This window comes from Limulus polyphemus, unplaced genomic scaffold (genome assembly GCF_000517525.1).
Source record: "Limulus polyphemus unplaced genomic scaffold, Limulus_polyphemus-2.1.2 Scaffold1039, whole genome shotgun sequence".
Taxonomy (NCBI): Eukaryota; Metazoa; Arthropoda; class Merostomata; order Xiphosura; family Limulidae; genus Limulus; species Limulus polyphemus.
The window spans coordinates 340,633-349,304 of NW_013666649.1; positions in this window are offsets into that span (position 1 = coordinate 340,633).

Below are 8,672 nucleotides of genomic sequence, written 5' to 3' on the forward strand. Positions count from 1 at the left end.
AAAAAGACCATACTTTTATGTAGAGCACCCGTAATACAAAAACTAAAAGAAAATAAGCATTTGATGTTAAGCTTTATGTCATTTCCATAAGAATAATATGTTGAAATAGAAGTACTGAGTTAGTAAAGTATGTGCTCTGAGAAGAAGCTCTCTAGTAATTTTAGTCCTTAACATTTAGGTTACACAAAAGTTTTTAAGTTATGAACTATAAAAAGAGTATTTCTAATTTACTAGCTGGTAATGGTGATCCTGTATTATAATACGTGATAAACTCAATTTACTTTATAGGTTTTACTATAGTTAATATTACTTCTTGAGTATTTATGCAGAGTATTTCTGGCTGTTTCAGACAAGACTTAAGTAGTGCAACTATGCTTAATTCTGAAACATTATTTTAAAGATGAATAATGTTTGAGTCTTGAATTTAATGTTTAATTGTCTTAATGTTCATAAACGATTTTTCTTGCTGTGATATTTTGAAAAGAATTACTACTAAATAGATTATTTTAAACTAGCTTGGACTGCTTTGCTGAAGTTTTAAATGTATTTCTGTAGCTTGCAGTTCCATTTTAAGAAGTGCATTCTGAGAGTTTTATGTGACTTAAGTGTTTTCACACTTAATATTAAGCCTTTGGATCACTTACAGTTTGTGTTTAACAGCATTAGTTGGTGATTACAATTTGGTGCAAAAAATTTTTTTGCATTTTATTTTGAGTCCAAGTGTATCCATAGATCTTTAATACTAGACTTTTATTTTATATTTCTACATATGTTTCCAAAAAGAAAAGCTGGAATTCTAAAAGTGTAAATGAAAACTTCAAGAAGAAAGATTTTTTTCTCAATTTATATTTATAGTTTGAGTTAAACAAGATATTAATGTTTTGTTTCTTTGAAAAACTTGAAATTCAATTATTTTGCTACAGATCAACAAATAAATGCAGTTATTGGGATTTTGTGCTAGTAATCAAAATAATGTGTATTTTATTTTGAGTAGTAAGAACTGGCTATAAGAGGAATATATGTGCCACTATTTAGGACATTGTGCACCTCATCATATGAGATGAGACCTATGTTTGTTCTAATAAAATGATCAAATATTAAAATTTAAAACAATGTGCTGGGTGTACACAGAGAAAAGTATGGCTATAGTTAAAGGACACATTGCTTAGATACATTACTTGTATTTATTTGTCTCTTTCTGTTTGTTGAAATATCATACAGGAAAGTTCGTGATAATAATTTACAGATAATAAGTGTGTGGGCAATGTTTAGTTAAACGGGACTTAGATTTCACAGTTCCTTATATATACATATATATTTAACTTTTTTCTAACATGTATGCATAAAGTACATTTTAGTCCAGGAGCCAGTGATTGAAAAAAAAATTAGGTAGTAACATGCTTCGGGCATAAAAATTCCAAGTAGTCTGTCAAATAACATGATACCTGCAGTGTTTGAAAAAGTAACGTGTTTACCTCCACCAAGGGAAGCTGTGATAAAACTGGTGGTCACTATATGCAAATCCTGCCAGTTGATTTAGTTTGATGAAATGCCTTTATAATACTGAATAACCACTGAAATATGGTCTTTTATTACATGTAAAACATTTATAATTGGATTAAGAGCTCATTAAAATGTTACGTTGATTTATTAGTTTTCATCATCTAAATTGGACTATAGTACCAAATGATTTTGAAAAAAAGTGATCACAACCACGATGCTCGATCAAGGGTAGCATGGCTTTTCTACACATGCAACTGTTGTTCAAACAAACTTTCTTGCAGCCACAAACTTAAGTTCAGCCAGCTTCTCTGGTACTGATGCTATCCTCATAAACTTGAGAACCAAGGTGTCATCATACTATTTGATCCAACCATTTTCTTCTGATGATGGTGACAAGAAAATTAGCTGTTAAATTTTTATAGATGATGCACTGGTATTAAACTCTGTATAAATGAAGATTTACACTATCCTGTATAGGTGGGGTTTGGAACTCTCTAGATTTTTGTAGTACATGTTATATACATAAGATTATTAATGTCATCCTTTGGAGGCTTCTAATTGTAAGGAAAACAAACCTTATTGCTGCAGCCATTGCATGTTCAGTAATTGATGTGTACATTGGACAATTTCCTAGTTCTATCAAATCATCCAAATATTCTCTTAAAAATGAAAATGCTAATGTTTTACTACAACAGTGAATGACACTCTTGAAATCATAGTCAGTTATGTTATAAATAGCTGGTTGGAAGATACAGATATCAGTGCCTAAAGCTTAAACTATTGTATCATTTGCATTGGCTTTTTACCCATTCCAGTAACTTGTCAAAAGAAAGATCATAGTTCTAGAGACACAAAACTGCTGCACCAGTGTCTGGAGAGATGGTAAAATGCACCTGTTTTACTGTCAATTAGTAGACTGAGATTTTAAAAATATTTATTAAATATTGTTTTAACAGGATCTTAATCAAGGCTCTTTTTTTGAACATTTTTCCTGTGGTATTTTGTTTCAGTAACATTTAAACTGTTTTTAAAAGAGCAAGATGCAATACTAGGCTCATTTCCATGCATGTTCATTCCAACTTTGGTATTATAAGAATTTGTGTGTTAAGCTGCATGAAACTAACAATTACACCTTTAAAACTAATTTTGACCTTTTATGTCATTATAGGTTATGTGTAATACTAACTTTTGGGAGATCCTTTAATTTTAAGACTAATTTTCATGTAAACAATATTTCAACCCTCCTACACACACACACAACATAGTATTTTTTTTCCCACTCACATAAGTCTACACACTATTTTTTCTGACACCACAGGCATTGTCAGAAAATTTTCACCAGATGAGTGCTACAAAGTTTAAATTTAGACTCCTTTCTGTACTGGGAATCCTGGACTAATTTAGTTAGCTATTTTTTTGAATTTATTTAGAAAACAGTAAGCTGTTTTGTATGTTTATTACATTACTCTGTTTGACAGTAGTAGAGTTTATAGAAATATGAAGCATCGGATTTCTTTAAAATATATATAGAAAGATCAGGCAAATTAAACTTTAATATTGCAAGTTAATATTCAGTGAATTGATCAGTACAGTTTCATATATTGAATTTATGATGTAATAGCTATAATTAAGATATAAAGATCTATTTTGATTTCAGTAGGCCTAAAATTTGTTATAAAAAGTCATATAAGCTGCAAATGTTTTTTTATTCTATTTCTATTAATTTGTCTATTTCAGATTCAAAATCAGAAGTGTGTATTTGACTTCTATCTTTGTCTCCCACAAGCTACTACACATGTTGTGTCATAGACCTTTTAGTGCCAATTTATTGTAAAACAAAATGTGGTTATTTATGTGTGCATTTGTTTTATAGATATCTAAGATACAAAACTCACCTTGTGTTGAAAACAAATATGAAACAAAAAAAGAAGTTAAATTTGAATGTTTTATTCTCTATAATTTTCTGCAGATATAAAGTAATCTTAAATATTAAACTTGATAGATATACTTTAATCATGTATTTTAATCTTTGAGGCAAAGTGTAATGTATGGAGCATATTTGGAAAACTTGTAAAGGCCAGATTAGTCAAAAAAAACATTTCAAAAATTTATCATGTCGTTTTGTTGTCTCATTTCATGACATGTTTTAGTAACAATATAACAGTTGAGGAAGACATTGTTAGAACAGTAATGAAATATTAAGTTAATAAAGATAATTAGAAATTGATAGTTTAATTAATTTACTTCGATTTTTAATGAGTTTTGTAATAGTGCTAGTAAGAAAAAAAATGGTACAAAGAATTTTAAAGACATCTCTCACAGTATTCTTCTGGTCAAAATATTTGGCTTTTATTTGATGACCAAAGCAACTTCTCTTTATCTGAACTGGCCCTTAACTCAGCCATTGAAATAAGTTTCCAGGTTTTGAACATATGAGAAACATTGGAGTTTTCAGAATAATTGTTCTGATAGTTAATGCAGATTTTTTATTATCTTGTTTATGACTATAAACTTCAGGTGTTATTTCTTGTAGTTATCCCACAGCATTAAAATTAATTTTGTAATAATTGCATATTTATTCACAATATTAATTGATTACCTGTCATTTTTGCAGGCTTCTTTGTTTACACCTGGTTTGCAAGTAAAAATCATGCAATATAAAAATTGTTAGTTTAGGCTTAAAAAAGGATATAAGAAGGAAGCTAAAACTTCATGATGCTACTGACATTTGTCTCTACATGTTTTCTGTTCATCTTGATTATAAATTAGTTCCTAAATTAAACAAAAATATTGATTGGTTATTCTTAAACATGACTTCCAAAATATCCAAACACTGAGTCTTTTCTGAGAGTTGTCCAATTTACTAAGAATAATATTAGTTGCTTAATTATTGGATCAGTCTTTACAGCAAAATACCTGTAACACCTAAAAAGAAAGCTTGTTTTAGTTTTTCAGTTAAACCTGGATATTCTGCTGTTGTTGTACTATTAGTTATTGGATGAATTCATTGATTTTAATATCAGTTGTGTAGGAAAAAATGAAGCAAGTAAGACAATTGCCCAGGGCCTACCAGAAGTTCTACACATTTTATATGAAAGAGGGGAAAAAAATATGTCAAATAACATTTTGACAGTAGTGAAAAATGGTAATAACTCAGTCTGGTTTCACATTTAATATTTACTGAGCAAGTTTTCAACTCTTCTCATGAAACCATCTTCAGGCTCAGATACATAACAAGAATTAAGTTTCAAATATTACTATAATGAATAAGCATAAATATTGTTTTTACAAAAACAATAATATTTCAGCAATAGTGAGACACTGTTGTACACAAACTTTAAAAACTGTGCTGCTTTGGAAATTGATACCTATGCCAGGTGCGATTGATTTTTTGTTTTGATTAGGAGCATTTTAATAATTCAAAATAATATCAAATAGAATATTTATGGGCACATATGTTCATTCAACTAAACTCTGTACCGTGATGCACATGAACATTATTGGCACTGCAGCTAAAATTATTTTATGAGTGCCGCATGATGCACATGTTCGTCATCTGTTTTTATATCTTGTCGTGTTTTTGGGTATGTTTTTAATATACAAGAAGGGTAAATTATAGTGATAGGAATATCACATCAAAGTTTCTCTACGGATCTGAATTCTTTCTTATCATGGGCTTTGAAGGATCACTGTTTTGATCCATTTTATAAAAACTAACCAGAAAATATTTATAAAACAAAATGTACAACCAAGCAAAATTTCTACAAGAGGTGACCATTCGAGTGTCATCACAGCAGAATTGATTTCTAACACATGTCAATGCCAATAAAATGTATTTGCCTCAAATGTTTTAGTTGACACACATATGCATTGGTAGCACTGGACAACATACCTTTAGATGGACATGTGCATCCAGTGGCATTGAATGTATTTAAAAAAATATTTTTATATTATTTTTTAAGCACATTTGTGTATTAAAATAATTTTTCTTATTTGGTTACAAGAGTCCAGTGATTACTTGCACAATTAATACAGTATTAGTATGTGCCTCTATAGATAAATACATTTGAAATTTAATAATTTTCAGGATATATATATGTGTATGTGTGTGTATATATATTAAATGCAAATATACATACTTAACAGGGTTATGTTAAAACGATTTTGGAGCCTTGCCACATTGTTACAGTCCATGTCCAGTCATGCTCTATTTGACGAACTTGCATCTTTAAAATAGCCTTGTAGCATAATTACACTGTAAAAGGCTCTGTCATAAGGCTTTCAGTGTACCCTGCATGCTTTCCATAATCCATCTGGTGTTGAGGACATTGGTTTCCTAGCATCCATTTCAACATCACACATGAATCCTATATCCTGTTGGCCTTGTTTCTAAATTGAGATCCTTAATTATACTGTATATTATTGCCTGTTGAATACTTGTCTTTGCCACTGATCTTTGTGATTGTGGATTCTCACCTGTTAAAAGATATCACACCTTATTTACTATGGCCAAAGGACAACTTGTTGCAAATCTCTTTCTGGATGGTCATTGAGCTCCAAATTGATCCATATTCTTTTGTTTTCTAATGCAATAAAGTTACAAGAGATATCTCCATCTTGGAAATTCCAAATCCCTGACCTAAAAACATCTTTATGATCTGAGTGTTTAAATATTTTGTGTTGTAAAAGGCTGTTACATACCATTCCCGAAAGCAAGTACTTTTCAGTGGCATTACACTACCTGTGAAATGCCAGACAATTAATAATGTCAAAAGGTAGTTTTGATACATGTCATTCCACCACGACTTCACATTGGTTATGGTTTTAAATGACTTACTGATTTGCATATTCAGAATTATTTTAGTATAATGTACTTAACCCTCTGTAACTTTAACCATTAGATAAATCTCATTGATTTTATTTTTTCCTCTTTAATTGTACATATGATTCAGGTAGACATCTTAGAATTTTGTGTAAAGCATAAACTTGAGAAAATGTTGGAAATACAGTATTAATGCCTTTCATAAACACTGAATTTTTATTAGTAATATAGAAGTGTAAGTTTTTATATATTAAGGAAAACCACACATACAACTTTCAAAATTCAACATGATGGACTCAGAATATAGAATACATAAGTATTTGATGGCCAATATATCAAAGGATTTGATAAGGGAAAGGAAATGTGGTTAACTTTTTACTGGCAAATGCAAGGGATAAGATTAACATACACAGATCAAATACAATGTCATACAACTAAAATGGATTTAAGGCTGTACTGAATAAAACTGAAATAAGTTGGTCTTTTAAGTGAAATAAAGGTAACTAGATAAATAAAATGGTTCTCCTTATAAGTAAGTGATTGGAATAAAAAAGAAACTTGGATGTAAAATTAAAATCAAAGTACCATTGCCTATTCCATGTAATTTGGTAAGAGTTTATTTCTTTAATTTGAAAAAACTTTTTTTGAAAGCACCAAAACATTTATAAAATTCACAATCTCTGGCCTATCACTACTTGATTCTAGGTATCCAGATGTATCCCTGTCTCATGTGACAGTCATAAAATAATCACACACACACAGGGTGTTGGCTATAGTAAAACCATTCTGTAGTATAGTAAATTTCACCCTTATTACTACTAGGGTTACTTTCAAACATGAATTGTACCAGATTTTCCTGGTTCTGAATAAAAAGAAATTGTTTCTAAAATGATAAACTATAGGACAGTGTAATGTACATGATAATATATCATCACAACCTTATTATTCAACATTAAGCAAATTCTAAAGCAGAATATAATTCATTTTACAGGGCTGTATGTTTGGAATTCCATACGATAAATATTTTTTGTATAGTTAAAATGAAAGATAATTTAGTTGTTTATGCTAGCTTATATATTTGTAAGCTTTGTGATTGTTATGAAATGTCTGATACACTAGGTCTTATCCAGTCTAATATGAACACTTTTATCAATAGTTAGGTTCTCAAATACTGTAAGAGTAGTTCTCTGCCTAGAGGTCAGGAGAGCTACATGTGTAGAAGCTTCCTGAAAAATGTCATTATTGTATATCAACTACCACTCTCAGAAGTTTATTAACCATTAGCATGATGCATTATCAATTTATTACCCTACCAGTAGTGACAGAAGTATTTAGCAAAAGTTAAAACTGCCATATCCTTTTTTTTTCTCGTAATGCAATACTTTGTCTAAGTAATAAGCTGTATTGGCATAGGAAGTGACTTTCCTGTTCATCTTGGACTTGAAAAGTTGTGATATTGAACTTGCCACTATTGAAATATTGGACTCGGAGGATCAGTATTCATAAAATTGTAAAGGGACAAAAAAGAGCTTATTAGCCCATCAAGAATGTCCCTTCCTGCTCACAACTCATGTATTCAACCAATCTTTTCTTGAACTCAGTTAAATTTTCTGCCTCCACCACCCTTGAAGGCAGCTCTTTCCAAAACCCAACCACCCTGTTTGAAAAGTAATACTGTCTAAACTGTAGACGACTCCTACTCTCCCAAAATTTGAACTTATGATCCCTTGTCCCATTGTTTTCACTGCTAAACACAAAAAAACTTGATGAATCTATATTATCAATACCATTAATAATCTTAAACACCTCAATCAAATCCCCTCTGATCCTTCTGCATAGAAAACAAGTTTAGATATTTTAGTCTCTCCTCATAGGACAATCCCACCATCCCAGATATTATCCTAGTGGCTCTTCTATGAACCTTCTCCAACAATTCAATGCCCTTCTTGAGGTACGAGCCCAAAACTTTACACAGTACTGTATATGAGGCTTTAGAAATGATCTGTACAGTGAAAGAATAATATCCCTTGTCTTGTATTCAGTATTTCTATAGATGCTACCCAAAATCCTAATAGCCCTATTGCTAGCTACAATACACTTTTTGGAAGACTTAAGTAATTTTTTTTATCACAATGCCAAGATCTTTTTCTTCAACCACAGTATTTAATGTATAAATAAACAACACTAGTTCCAGAAAGCTCCACACTGCCTTATTTGTTATTGAGTGTTTCTAATTTCACACCACTAAACCATGATAAGGTAACTAGAGATACTGTTACTTTAAACTCGTAGAGTACAGTTTAATTAGGCCAGGTGGGTAAGGCGCTCGACTCACAATCTGAGGGTC